We start from the raw sequence: 14,114 nt of genomic DNA, 5'->3' as shown, positions 1-14,114 counted from the left end.
AGGCAGCTAATTGGAATTGCCGCAGTGAAGCTGGGCAGATTTCTTGTGTTCTAGGTTAGATGACTGGCAAACAAACAACATCCGTGTGATCTTTTTATATGAAGGTAAAGGTCTTATGTATTTCCCAAGCTCACACACTGAAGCTAAAATGTTGTAATATTGCAAATTATTAGTATTCATTCAAGTGGTTATTGGCAGCAAATTAATTAGCCTGTTGGATTTTGATCCATATAACTTAGACATACGAATACGAATGCAGGGAATACACAGAAAATTATTTTTTTCCCAGAAGTAATTGGTTTCAATTGGTGAGTCGCACTTGTCTGTTCTGGTGGTATTATCTTGCAGTCAAATACACTCACATGTGTCTGTGTTCTGGTATTTATGGTTTATGAGGACACAAATGTGTAAACTAAAATGTAAACCTAAAAGGTGTTTTATGAAATTGAAAAATTTGGTAATAGTTTTCTATGAGGGGTAGGTTTTAGGTGTAGGGCAATGGAACATATGGTTTGTTCAGTACTATTACGCCTATGGAGTGTCCCCATAATCTACATATGCAAGAATGTGTGTGTGTATACACAGCTGCACATATACATTTTCCATTTCAAAATTCCCTACTTTTACAGACTCAAATTTCCAGACTTTTCAAAGTGTTGCCTTTCTCAAGGGCACCTCAGTGGTGTTATTGAAGGTGTACATTCATTCCCCCATGCACCTACAATTCCTGCTGGCCCGAGACTCGAACTTGCAACTTTTGGATTACGAGTCAGAATCTCTAACCATTAGGCCACGACTTCTCCCATAATAAAAGGATTCCCCCATAATGAAAGCATGTTGAATAAAAAATCCTGCATTTTGAGTGGTGTTGAGCAGATTCTCACTAACTTAAACACATTTGACTGGCCATAGCGTTAACGCCGTTACGAACTACAAACAAGCCTCAATGACGAAAAGTTTGTTTTGAATATTTGTTTTAATTATAAGGCATACAGATTTGTTTATTTATAAAATGTAAAAAAAAAATACATTGCTAAATTATCCATCAGGAACAGAGCGAGACTAAAAATATTTATAAGTATAATAATTAATTATAAACCATATGAAAGTGACATGACATACAGCCAAGTATGGTGACCCATACTCAGAATTCATGCTCTGCATTTAACCCATCAAAAGTGCACACATGCACAGCAGTGAACACACACACACCGTGAACACACAACCAGTGGGCAGCCATTTATGCCGGCAGCACCCGGGGAGGAGTTGGGGGTTCAGTGCCTTGCTCAAGGGCACCTCAGTCATGGTATTGCCGGCAACACTCAAACCCACAACCTTAGGGTTAGGAGTCAAACTCTCTAACCACTACGACTTCCCCATTAGATTAGATTAGATTAGAAATATTCTGCTCAATTGAAAATATATTAAAAGATTGTTTGATATGCTTCCACACTTTTTCATGAAAAATACTCTGCTTGCATGATACATTTATTTTTCGATTTTTAGACACTTACTTTTCAACGCTGCTTATAAACCAAGATTGACAAAAGATGTAAACATGCAACGAAAACATGCAGAAATACACTGTTTACAAACCAATTGCATGTTGTTGTTTTTTAAAGTATAATCTATTAAATGTAATCTACAAATAATTAAATACCAATAGTGCTAGCTTTGTGTGTTATTATACAGATAATAAAATATCCTTCTCCATTTTGTATTACACACACATAATAAAATTCATTAAGTTAATTAAAAAATGTAAAATATAACAATTATAACCACATCAATACCATGTATCAATGAACAATCGCAATTTTCTGAATCTGAAATGTTACGAGACCTAACCAAGGTTTGAAACAATATGACAAAACAAACCTCATTTGCAGAAACCACATGACTTCGCTAACAATCTATGAACCACTGATTTGAAACAAAAGATTTGTAGATGTTTCAAAGCTTTATGAAGCAGTGTTTCAAAAGTGCCCATCAATAGCGACATGTGTAATTAGTTTAAAATGCCGGGATTAAGGGAATACAATTACACAATTCGTCCAAATATAGAATTATGAATTGTTATATATTTATAATTATCATAATAATAATTTTCTTTTTTTCTTGAAACTTATGTTGGACTAAGGGAACTCTCATTTGAATATTCCAATTCTGATTTTTATTGCACATCAAGGGAGTCAAGACACTTCAGTTCAAAATTTGCAAATTGAACTGAGACCTTCTTATGTTCAGAAGTCTGCTGTGTGGTGTATATGTTTGCACCAGACTGTGTGTATCACACATTGTGTTGCAACAGAATAGGATATTCCTACACAGTTCAGGCATGGGGTTGTTAATAATTAAATGACTCAGAAAGTGACATAGGGGTGTGCTACTATGGCAACGTCCTCCCCCGCGGAGGTGCCACTTAGTGGGGTAGTGTAAATGTCGACTCTGTCTAATGTCAGTGGGGTTTGTCAAGTACACCAAACTGCCCTTTTTTGCAGGCTCCTTCACTTGTGTAAGGTCAGTCTGCTGGTTTTTATTGAGTAGGCAGGAGATAGTTCTGAAAGGCTTTTGAGTGTGAATTCAGTGATCCTGCAAAAGGCTGTTGAAATTTCTGACTCCCCTTCTAATATGTGGCCCACTGCCTATCGAAACCCCCAAATAGAGCGAGACAGTAAAGAGATTTCTCTAGGCACTCCGCACCTTTTACAATGCATGTCAGGAACTGCTCAAAGAAGTGTTATAATCCTTTCTTTCCTTCCTAGGTTGGCATGTTCACAACGTTTCCTAGGCTTAGGACTGATATCTTAATGCATTATACGATGGTTTCTTGAGTAAATGGCTTGCTTTTTTTTAGGGTATGTATTTCTGATTAAGTAATCATGCTAACAATTCAAAAATATGTCAATGAAAAACATATTTAGTAGGGCTGCACAATTAATTTAAAGTCTAATCACGTTTACGATTATCGATGCCATGATTACATAATCTTTCAAAGCCGCAATTACAAAAATAAATAAACAATTAAAAATGTCCACTTGCATTTTTCTCTGTGCTAAAGAGGTGTTTGCAGCGCGGGGTTTAACAAACTCAAACACACTGGATAAATGACATTTTGTCTAACTGATCATTTTCACTCTGTTGCACATGATAGTTATGTTAAAATCCAAACGTGTCAAAAGTGGAACAAAATAGCGGCACTCGTCTGCGTCACACATATCTTTTTCCCACTAGCCTCAATAGAAAACAGTGTAGCACAAGTTTAGAGCACATGTGTTTATTACAGTGAACAGTCGCTATCACGCACTAAACAACACTGTGAAATCAAGTAAGAAGCACTCAAGGTCAGTGCAGAGTTCTCCGGTACAAATCATGTCTCTTTAAGTAGTTTAAAGCCAAATAAATCAAAGCTGTTATTCTCTTCAACACTGATGTAGAAAAAGGCGTAAACCGTGCTACAACAATCCAGTTAGAAGACGTTAGGATCCACAAATCACCCACATTTACCATAGTTTTACTGTAGTATCGGTAACAATGTTATGGTGACAGAATATCCATATTGATATATATAAAAGTAGTAATGGAATATAATTACATTATTTTGTTAATTATTATCAGTTGATTTGGATTTGTAATCGAATGTCTTAAGGTTACTGTTTTTCAATACAAACACCATAGAAACCATATAGTTATGCAAATTTTTTACCATGGTAATGAGCTGCTGTACTTTTGGTTATGACCTACATATGTATGAAAGATGAGGCTGTTACAGATTTCTCGATGGTACTGTTTTTGTTAATGAAAATAAATGTACTTCTGCATCCCAACTCATGCTCCTGGTACTCTGAACTCAAGCTCCTGTTCTAATGTGCATTTTCTGTGAGACATGTTCAGAGCTACCAAATCAAGTGCCGGTGCCACTGCTCTCTAATGTTAGTCTGGAGCCCTGATAATATAATTTGTACTGTAAAATGTTACTGTAATTAGAAATTTAATCAGTTTAATTGTAAATGAAACGTATAGCTTTGGTAAACCATTTTTCCACCATATTTTAACGTTATTATACCATACATAATTTTACCTTTTTTTTTTGTTTAAAGAAGAATCCAAACCAATATATAGTTGAGCATATTTAGTATTCTTGATGTGATTTTAGAAAGCTATCAAGCTGTATTGGTTCTACTGATCAACTGTGCAGTCATGCGATGTAAGCACTGGACCTCTGTGCAACAGTGTCTGGTTGCCATGGAGCTTTTTAGGATTATTTGGATCGCTGATGGTCTGTTTAGACCTGATGGGTCCAAACATATGGGGCCTCTTCTCCATATCATCACATCCCTCATGTGTGCTAAAGATTTTAAATGGATATAAACAGCCACACTCACAGTGCTGATTGGGTTTTAGGTACTTAAATGAGAATATGAAACCATCCCATGGGAACCAATCACTCTCTTTCTATCTCTCAACTCTCTTTCTATCTCTCTGTCACTTGCTCACTCTGGCACCGTTGCTAATTGACTCGTCACATTATGGTTATTAAAGAGCATGCTCATGGCTGGTGGAACTCTTTACTCATGATAACCCCTTAGAAATGGTCCATCTTTTATGATGGACTGTATTTGAGAGAATAAAAGCACAAAAGAGAGTTCAGCTTGCCTCTGGCCCATTTTAAAAGGCTCAATCCACTGTTGTATAATACCACAATATTGTAAATTTCTTAAACACTTCCAGCAGGATTTGTGACCCAGTTGTGACTTTTTAGAAGAGTAGTTCACCCACAAATGAAACTTCCGCTATCATTTACTAACCCTCATTTCATTCCAAACACATTGCTTTTAAAACTTGATTGATTTTTTAGTGAATAATGACAAATTTCATCCTGATCATCATACAAATGTATTATATGACTTCCCATGACTTGATATTTTTCTTTTTTCTTTTATTATTTATTGTTTTTGGTCCTATTTGTAGCTTAAAAGTCCATGGTCTCTGTATGGCTTCATTGATTTTTTTTTTAAAAGTTAAAGTAAAAAATTCAACAAACCATTTACATTAGTGGCACAGCATAGAAAGTCTTAAAACATGTAATGGCATAATGGTGAGTAAATCTTTTTTAGCTATCCCTGTAAGATTTTAATATGAATTTTCCCATAAGAAACTCACTTACATAACTTTACTATGTAAATGCATAATATTTTGTGGCTTACTAGACATTTCATCAGTGAGTTTCTTTTTGGTTATCTATCAAATATTCATACCAGTTTCAGAGACTTCGTCTACTTGACAGAAGCAAGATTTCTCACTTGCATGAGATCCCTTTTGATGGAGGAGCATGGAAGTGAATGTGTGTTGCTCATCCGGCTCCTCCTAGCCATGACAACTTCGGAGACAAGCCAAATCAAACCAGACCACCTCAGTCCAAACAGCAGACAAACCATGAAAATGAGAAAGATTAGAGAGACCGAGAGAGGGAGGCATTACGACGATAGACATGAGCACTGCGCTGCTTTTATTTCTAGTACTTCAAACTAGAAATAAAGTAGAGGAAGGAAGGCTGGAAATATGAAGAAGAGCAGAACTGTCAGTGAAATCGGTATATTCATGGCCCCCTTATATGTGCGGTGGAGTCCACAGTCTCCTGCCATTTCTTGCACTCACCATTTGTATCAGTAGGGTGCTCGTCATTAATTCATTACATAGAGCACACTAAATTAGCCCTCGTTAGCCACCGACTGTTTGCTTTATTTTATTTGACATCATTAGCCCCTCAATAAGAGAGCATTTATAGCCCCCTCTCCTAGCAACCTGCATTTGTGAGCAAGGAAGCAGGCAGGCAATGCTACCCCAGCCCCCCTCGCTCACCCTCGGCCCACAGGGCTTCCCAGACCCCCCTGCCACCCTCTGGTCCCCACACCTCCCGTGTCTCGTTCGGAGAGTCAAACGGATGTCTGTGGCCCAGGTGCCTCCCCTGATGACGTGTGTCATGCGTTGGTGACAGGCCAACGACAGACATACACTCTCTCCTTCCTGCGCTCTCTCTCTCAGTTGACACTTATAAGTTCGGACACTTTTTTTTCCAGTGAGCCATCTTGATTACAGATCAGTTTGTGAAGCTTAACTTAAAATGGATGCCGAAAGACTTTGCAGACACCATTGAAGTAGACCGCTCATAGTGTTGGGGTCTGATGCTGGGACGCAAGGACAACGCATGGGAAATCTGGACTACCTGTTTCCGCTTGATGCCATGAATGCAGGGAACAGACCCAAGGGAGAGCCATTGCTGTCAAATGAGTCACAAGGTCAATGAGGGCTTCGTCTCTCAGAGACTAACCTGTGAATTTTGAATCAAAACCGGATTTTTTTTTCTCTAAAAACTCTTTATTAGGGGCCTTCTGGTTTTTTGTGGCCTTGCTGCCTCCTTGAGACTCTGAACATTAAATCTTCTTGGGGTAAAAGGAGAGACCACCTTGAGGAAAGAGTAAGAACTTGAGGAGGAATCATCAAACTGGTAAGAGGTATACTCCTTTAAAATTACCTTTGTGTTTTGCCATATGCACGTTTATGTTTTTACGCTGCTGTTAAAATGCAACCCCAGAGTTTTGGTCTTCACTCATTTCTAATTAGTGTTTTTACAGTTTGGAAAGATGGCCACTTCTTTTGAACTTCATGCTGATTAATAATGAGACCAATTGGTCACCATGGTATGCATTTGACTAGCGCTATGGTAAATAAATGATAGCTGTTACTCATACACCATCTGTTGGAAACTGCAGTGAGCAAAGAGCAAAAAGGCTTTCTACCATTTGCTCTCAAAAGAGAAATCACTCATGCTACTCTCATTATTCCCTTGAAATTGCAATTGCGATTATTAATTATGATTATCACAATTTACATTGAATGATTTTATACCATTGTTTGATGCAACTGCATGCCGTATTTTTTTATGAAAATAAACCAGCTGAAAACACTCTTAACTGAAAAACTTTCAGTGCTGTTCTATAGTTTTAAGCCTCAAATGTCAAATATACAATATGAATGATATTATAATGTTATACTAAAACTATGATCATGGAAAAACCCTTAAGATAACATGTTGAAAGAAAAAAACACATCTAAAGCGTGCAGAATAATATGAGTGGACTTTGAATGATTAATTGGCGCTTAGAACGATTACGTAATTGTGGCATCCATATTTGTAATCGTGATTAGAAATTCGATGAATTTTGTAGTCCATACACACATACATGCACACACATCCCCCTACTGACTTTGCTGTTGTGAAGCTTGAATTATTGATGGCTCCAGACTGCTAAAAAATGCATCCACAACCTTTTTATCATTCAGCAATCAAGAACCAATTAGTAGAGCAATCTGAAGTCTTCTTTAATTTTGACCGGGAGAGTGAACCATGTGTAATGAAGCTTGAAAAATAGACACTATGCTATGATAATAAGTTTTAGCAGGGAACAAGACTTTGCATACATTACAAAAATTCTGCCAAGTGTTGTTTCAATGTTTTTTGAGCTTCAAATCGTGGGGCCCAGACAGATAAAAAAAATTAGTTCACTCAAAAGAATACACAAGCTGGATATGAGACATAGGACATATCACTATGATGACACTATCACAGGTGAAGCCAAACTTTTGACTGACAGCTAAAGTCTGGTCCACGCGTATTTGTTCTAGTAAGAACTGTTCTCTCTCTGAAAAGACCTATCAAGCAAAAGATTTAAGGTTATGAAAGTAAAGGTTCCATTTATTTTCTTAATGAGGAATTGATTTTAAACCATCAATTGTAAACTTTTAAAAATGGAAACACTGTAAGCTCAGGGGTTGTTAATAATCAGTGGTACTGTGTTAAAGCCTTCAGTACATGTTATTTCAACTGAATTTTTTTAAAGATATTTAATAGCACAGTTCCTGGTAAAAATGATCTTTGGACAAAAACACTTTATTTTTGTATGAACAGAATCAGAATTTTTTCCAATATATTTAAATATATTGTTTTATTAACTTGTTTTATATCATTTTTAAACTGGTTGCACTATTTGCAGTGCCTTATAAGAAATTAAATAATTAATTCTTTGCTTGGTCATTTGCATATTGGATGAGAACAAAACTGAAATGAGCTGATTGACGATGCTGTTGTCTTAAGTAGATTATTATGTTATTGAACTTAACTAAATAAACTCTGGACAGCTGCTTTACAGTATATTTTAGACATGCCTCAGTTTTAAAATTTGCATAATTTATTCTGTTACTTTTTTGTTCAATACTGTCAAGCTGCTTTGAAATAATCTCATGGGTAAAGCACTACACAAATAAATTGTATAACCTTGTAATCATTGGTTTCCTAATGGACAAAGAAAGTTATTGTAAGAAGTAGCATAAAACCCAGCCTGTGTATGTGACCTGAACCACAAAACCAGTCATAAGGATCAATTTTCGAAACAGATGTATACATCATCTGAAAGCTGAATAAATAAGCTTTCCATTGAAGTATATGATGTATATATTGGGATAGGACAATATTTGGCTAAAGTATTTGAAAATCTGGAATCTAAGGGTGCAAAAAAAAAAAAAATCTAAATATTAAGGAAAATTGCCTTTAAAGTTGTCCAAATGAAGTCTTTAGCCATGCATGTTACTAATCAAATTTAAGTTTTAATATATCTACGTTAAGAAATTTACGAAGTATCTTCATGGAACATGATCTCTACATAATATCCAAATGATTTTTGGCATAAAAGAAAAATGTGTGATTTTGACCCATAAAATGTATTTTTGGCTATTGCTACAAATATACCTGGGCTACCTAAGACTGGCTTTGTGGTCCAGGGTCACATATGTTTAGGACAGTAAATGAGCAAACTGTGTGGTCCATTGGAAGTATCCACACATTTTGTACAAGTTTTCACTGCTCCACATTATTTAGGATGGAAATCCCTCCTCTTTCATTTTCATCAGTGACTTGAGTGGTTCTCTTACGAGAGCTCTCTCGTACTGCGTCTTAGCTAAGACGCTACGGGAAAAGTCTCTTTTCACGAAATACTGAAGCAAAAAATTATCCTTAATTTTGTATTTTTGTAAAGCGCATTTGCAGCAGTACACAGCCATAGGCGAGACGGCTCGTTCGCTCATTGGCTTGTTCTGCGGCAACTGCACAGCCTATCGAGCGCGGGCTGATGCAACATCAGACCAATAAGGGCGCTTCGCGCCCTTCTTGCCACTTCCCGCCGAAACGGGTGTGGCCCAACCTATAAAAGGAGCTCGAAAAGGCTGACTCACCTGATTTTTCATCTCTTCAGCGAAGCTCACGCATCGCTGGATCACGGAGGAAGCAAGCGCCGTCTGAGAAAGCACATCAGCAGGACGAGCCATTCTGAAGCTGCTGGCATCGCCGCCTTCCATTGCCGTTCCTGCTGCGCTATCCGGCGCCTATATCCTTTCAATCCTGTTATATACAAGCTGTTCTTTATGTGTGTGTGTGTGTTCGCCCTGCGACACACACTCGTAAAAGAGCTCGCGTCTTTTTTAAGATGCCTTCCTGCGGCTCGTCAGAGCCCCACTCAGCGAGGGAGACCGGTACGTCATCTGTGTCTCCTGCCTGGGTGAAGATCATGCAGCGCTCGCTCGCTGACGGCGGATGCCCCCACTGGGAGCTGTTGCCATGGTGACTCTGAGGACTCGCCTGGCCTTTTTCTCTGAGCCTGCATTCTCCGCTGCGCTGAGGCGCCGTAAAAGCATCGCTTCCAGCGGATTCCGGAACCGTCTTCAGCTCAACCGAGCTCGCCGGTTCGCCCTGCTTCACCGGCCCCCCCCTGCATCGCTTCCCGGTGGGCAGCGCCCGCTGTTTGCCGGCGCGTCGTCCGAGGAAGTCGATCTCAGGGCCGCGTCGGGGGAAGAGGACACGCGCTCTCTGCTGGCTTCGGGCAGTGATGGCTGGGCGAGCTCCGAGGATCTCGCGCCTTCTGCTCAGAAGCCCAGCAGACGAGCTGACATCGAGAAGGAGCCGGGGCGAATGCTCGTGTTGGCCGCGATGTGTCTCGGCCGCGAGTGGTTTGCACCAGCGCCCCCCCCTCTCGTTCCCGGCTGGATGGTATTTCCCTTTCGGATGAGCGTACTTCTCAAAGCCCGCCTCATTTCTTCCTGAGCTTCACGAAGAGGTGGCGAAGGCTTGGAACGCTCCATATTCAGCACGAACTCGTTCGTCTGTCTCACTAGCATTCTCCACACTGATGATGCTAAAAACAGGAACTACCACTCACTTCCGCCGGTGGAACAGGCGATAGCGACGCACCTTTGTCCGCCCTCTGCTGGACGGCGGCAAAAGCGGTGTTGCCATCTAAAGCCTCCTGTGTGACGCTGCGTCGGCACTACTAACGATGGCTGCTTCATCGAAGCGCAGGTGTACGAGTTCCGCTGTGGCCGAGCTCTCACCCAAGCGCGCCGCTGTTTCAGTTCCAGGAATTGTGACTGTCTCAGCGTTTTCTGCAATGCGCAAGCCTGCACAGTTGCCCGCTTGCCTGCACACAAAAGCCGTTATCACAACAGCTTCAGCAACGCAGCTCGAGACCCCCGTTCTCGCTCTACTGGCCGTCGCCCCGCGCCGCGGGGACCGCGGCAGAGGATTACGGTGAGGCCGGGAGCCCCGAAGCCATCCTGGGAAAGCCATCTACGCATGCTGCATGACGCTGCGTCGGCACTACACACGATGGCTGCTTCATCGAAGCGCCGGTGTACGAGTTCCGCTGCGGCCGGGCTGTCACCGAAGCGCGCCGCTGTTTCAGTTTCCAGAGATTGTGACTGTTTCAGCGTTGTTTGCAATGCGCAAGCCTGTACGGTTGCCCGCTTGCCTGCACACGAAAACCGTTACCATGGCTACCCAGATATTTCCCGAAAAAGGTGTAATTTCTGGTGTCCCGGCCACGGCCGATGGTGCTATAAATGTAGTGACGATGCCCACTGCTCAGTGCCCATCTCCGCATATAAGCACAGCCCTTCACACAGGGCTCGCGCCTATAAAAGCGACTCAAGTCGATCACGCGCACTACATCGTAGACGTGCCCACTCCTCAGTGCCCACAATCACTATGTCACACGCGTCATGTGGTTTCTGTAAAAACGAAACCCGTGCACGTTCGTCCGGCCACGGCCGATGGTGCTATAAATGTAGTGACGATGCCCACTCCTCAGTGCCCATCTCCACATGTAAGCATAGCCCTGCACACAGGGCCTGCGCCCATAATGTCGACTCAAGTCGGTCGCGCACACTGCATAGTAAACGTGCCCACCCCTCAGTGCCCACAATTACTATGTCACACACGTCATGTGGTTTCTGTAAAAACGAAACCCGTGCATGCTCGTCCGGCCACGGCCGATGGTGCTATAAATGCAGTGACGATGCCCACTACCCAGTGCCCATCTCCACATGTAAGCACAGCCCTGCACACAGGGCTAGCGCACATAAGATCGACACAGATCGGTCGAGCGCGCCGCATAGTAAACGTGCCCACTTCCCAGTGCCCACATACACTATGTCACATACGGCGCGGGGCTTCTGTAAAAATGAGACCCGTGCACGTACATTCTGCACAGGCAGACAGCGAGTTGAAAGTGGTAAAAGTGCACACATGCAGCCCACGGTTACTCGCAGATATATCGAGTCCCACGGGACCCGCTCAGCCTCCCTCCAGTCGGTTAAGCGCCGGAACGGGGTCGAGGAAGAGCGATCTGCCCGCTGTGATCAGCGCGCTCCCCGCCTCAGATGCGCAGCACACTCGAGCGCCGCCGTTGCCCAGTCAACAGAGCGCGTTTCGCATCCAGCCCTTAGCCATTCATGCAGATGCATGGTCAGTGCTTCCAGGGGTTTCGGATTGGGTGCTAGGCATTATAAAGAGAGGCTACTCGCTACAGTTTTCTCGACGCCCACCGTGCTTTTCAGCGCGCGTCGAAACTACGGTCAAAACAGAAGTAGCACACATACTTCGGGCCGAAATATCAAAACTGTTGAGCAAAGGGGCTGTAGAGCCTGTGTCTCAAAGCGAGGGGGGGCTGTACAGCAGATACTTTCTGGTGCCCAAGAGAGACGGGGGTCTCCGGCCCATACTGGATCTAAGACAGCTGAACAGGCATTGATGAAACACAGTTTCAAAATGTTCACGACCAGGAAGCTCCTCGCGCAGATTCGCAGAGGGGACTGGTTCATGTCAATAGATCTGAAGGACGCGTATTTTCAAATACAGATAGCGTCAAACCACAGGCGATATTTGAGATTCGCCTTCGAGGGCCAGGCATACCAGTTTGCAGTCCTGCCATTCGGCTTGTCCGTAGCTCCTCGTACGCTTACGAGGTGCATGGATGCAGCGCTCGCTCCTCTTAGACTCAGAGGCACACGAGTGCTGAATTATTTGGACGACTGGCTGGTTCTGGCCCGATCATGAGCGGAGCTCATGGACCACAGAGCCGTTTTACTCGATCACCTCGAGAAGCTCGGCCTCAGTGTCAATTGGGTGAAGAGTTCGCTGAACCCCAGTCAGACGATCCTGTTTCTGGGTATAGTTCTGAACTCGTGTTCCATGACGGCGCGGCTGTCACCACAGCGCGCGATGGGCATTCAGCGTGCAGCGAGTTCTTTCCGCTGTGGCGCGACTGTGTCGCTCAAACACTGTCAAAAGATGCTGGGTTTCATGGCCTCAGCATCTCCGGTTCTGCGGCTGGGCCTGCTCCGCATGCGCCCCCTGCAGTTCTGGCTGAAGGCTCGGGTGCCGCGCAGAGCGTGGGCGTCTGGCCGGCTGCATTTCAAGGTCGATCAGAGCTGTGTTGCGGCTCTAGCACCTTGGACAGCGAACGGCTGGTACCGATCAGGTGTAAGCCTGGGGACTTCCCCGAGTGTGAAAATGGTGTCGACGGACGCCTCCACTTCGGGATGGGGAGCGCTGCTCGAAGGCAGACCGTCCTTTGGCCTATGGTCAGAACGGGAAAAGCTCCATCATATCAACTGCCTGGAAATGCTGGCAGTGGAGAATGCGCTGACGCGCTTTTGTCCCCATATCAAGGATCACCACGTCGTAGTCCGTTCGGACAACATGTCCGTGGTGTCCTACATAAATCGCCAGGGCGGTCTCGGGTCCCGAAACCTGTACAGGCTGACGGAACGCCTCCTGATTTGGGCTCAACGCAACGTGCGCTCGCTGAGAGCGGTGCATGTGCCTGGACTGCAGAATCTGGGTCCAGACAGGCTGTCCAGAGGCAATGTCCCTACGGGAGAATGGTCTCTACACCCGCAAACAGTTCGGCTGTTGTGGGAGAGATTTGGCATGGCGGAGGTGGACCTCTTTGCGTCCCACGGAAACGCTCACTGCCCCACATTCTTTTCCAAGAACGAAAGCGCGCTGTCACGGAAATGGCCGTGCTGCCCGCTTTATGCGTTCCCTCCCGTCTCCCTCCTTCCGCAGGTGATAGAACGGGTGAGAGAAACGAGATGTTCAATACTGCTTGTGGCACCTCTTTGGAAGAACCATCCATGGTTCCCAGATTTGATGCAATTAGCAGATGTCGCCCCATGGCCGGTACCGTTGAGGAGAGATCTCCTCTCGCAGGCCAGGGGCTCGATTTGGCACCCTCGACCGGAGTTGTGGTCCCTCCATGTATGGGCACTCAACGGTTACCCGCTGATCTCGCAGGGGGAGTGCTAAATACCATCACTCAGGCTAGAGCTCCGTCGACACGACGTCTGTATGCCTCGAAGTGGTCGGTGTTCTCCAGCTGGTGCACAGCTCGAGGTTATTCACCCCTTAGTTGTGAGGTGACGGAGGTCCTCTCCTTCCTACAGGAGCTGTTGGATAAGGGCAGAGCCCCATCCACGCTCAAAGTTTATGTGGCGGCCATCGCGGCGTTTTCTGAAACGGCGTCCGGTCAGTCAATAGGAAGGAACGATTTAGTCATCCGGTTCCTCAGAGGAGCTAGGAGGCTGAATCCTCCCAGACATCCGTCAGTCCCTATGTGGGACCTCGCGGCGGTTTTGGAGGCCTTGAAGGGTCCCCCTTTTGAGCCTATCCAATCGGTTAGCCTTCAGCATCTGTCGTTCAAGACAGTATTCTTGTTGGCTCTCGC

Source organism: Carassius carassius, chromosome 5 (genome assembly GCF_963082965.1).
Source record: "Carassius carassius chromosome 5, fCarCar2.1, whole genome shotgun sequence".
Classification (NCBI taxonomy): Eukaryota; Metazoa; Chordata; class Actinopteri; order Cypriniformes; family Cyprinidae; genus Carassius; species Carassius carassius.
The sequence above is the reverse complement of the archived record's forward strand: the minus strand, read 5'-3'. Positions refer to the sequence as shown.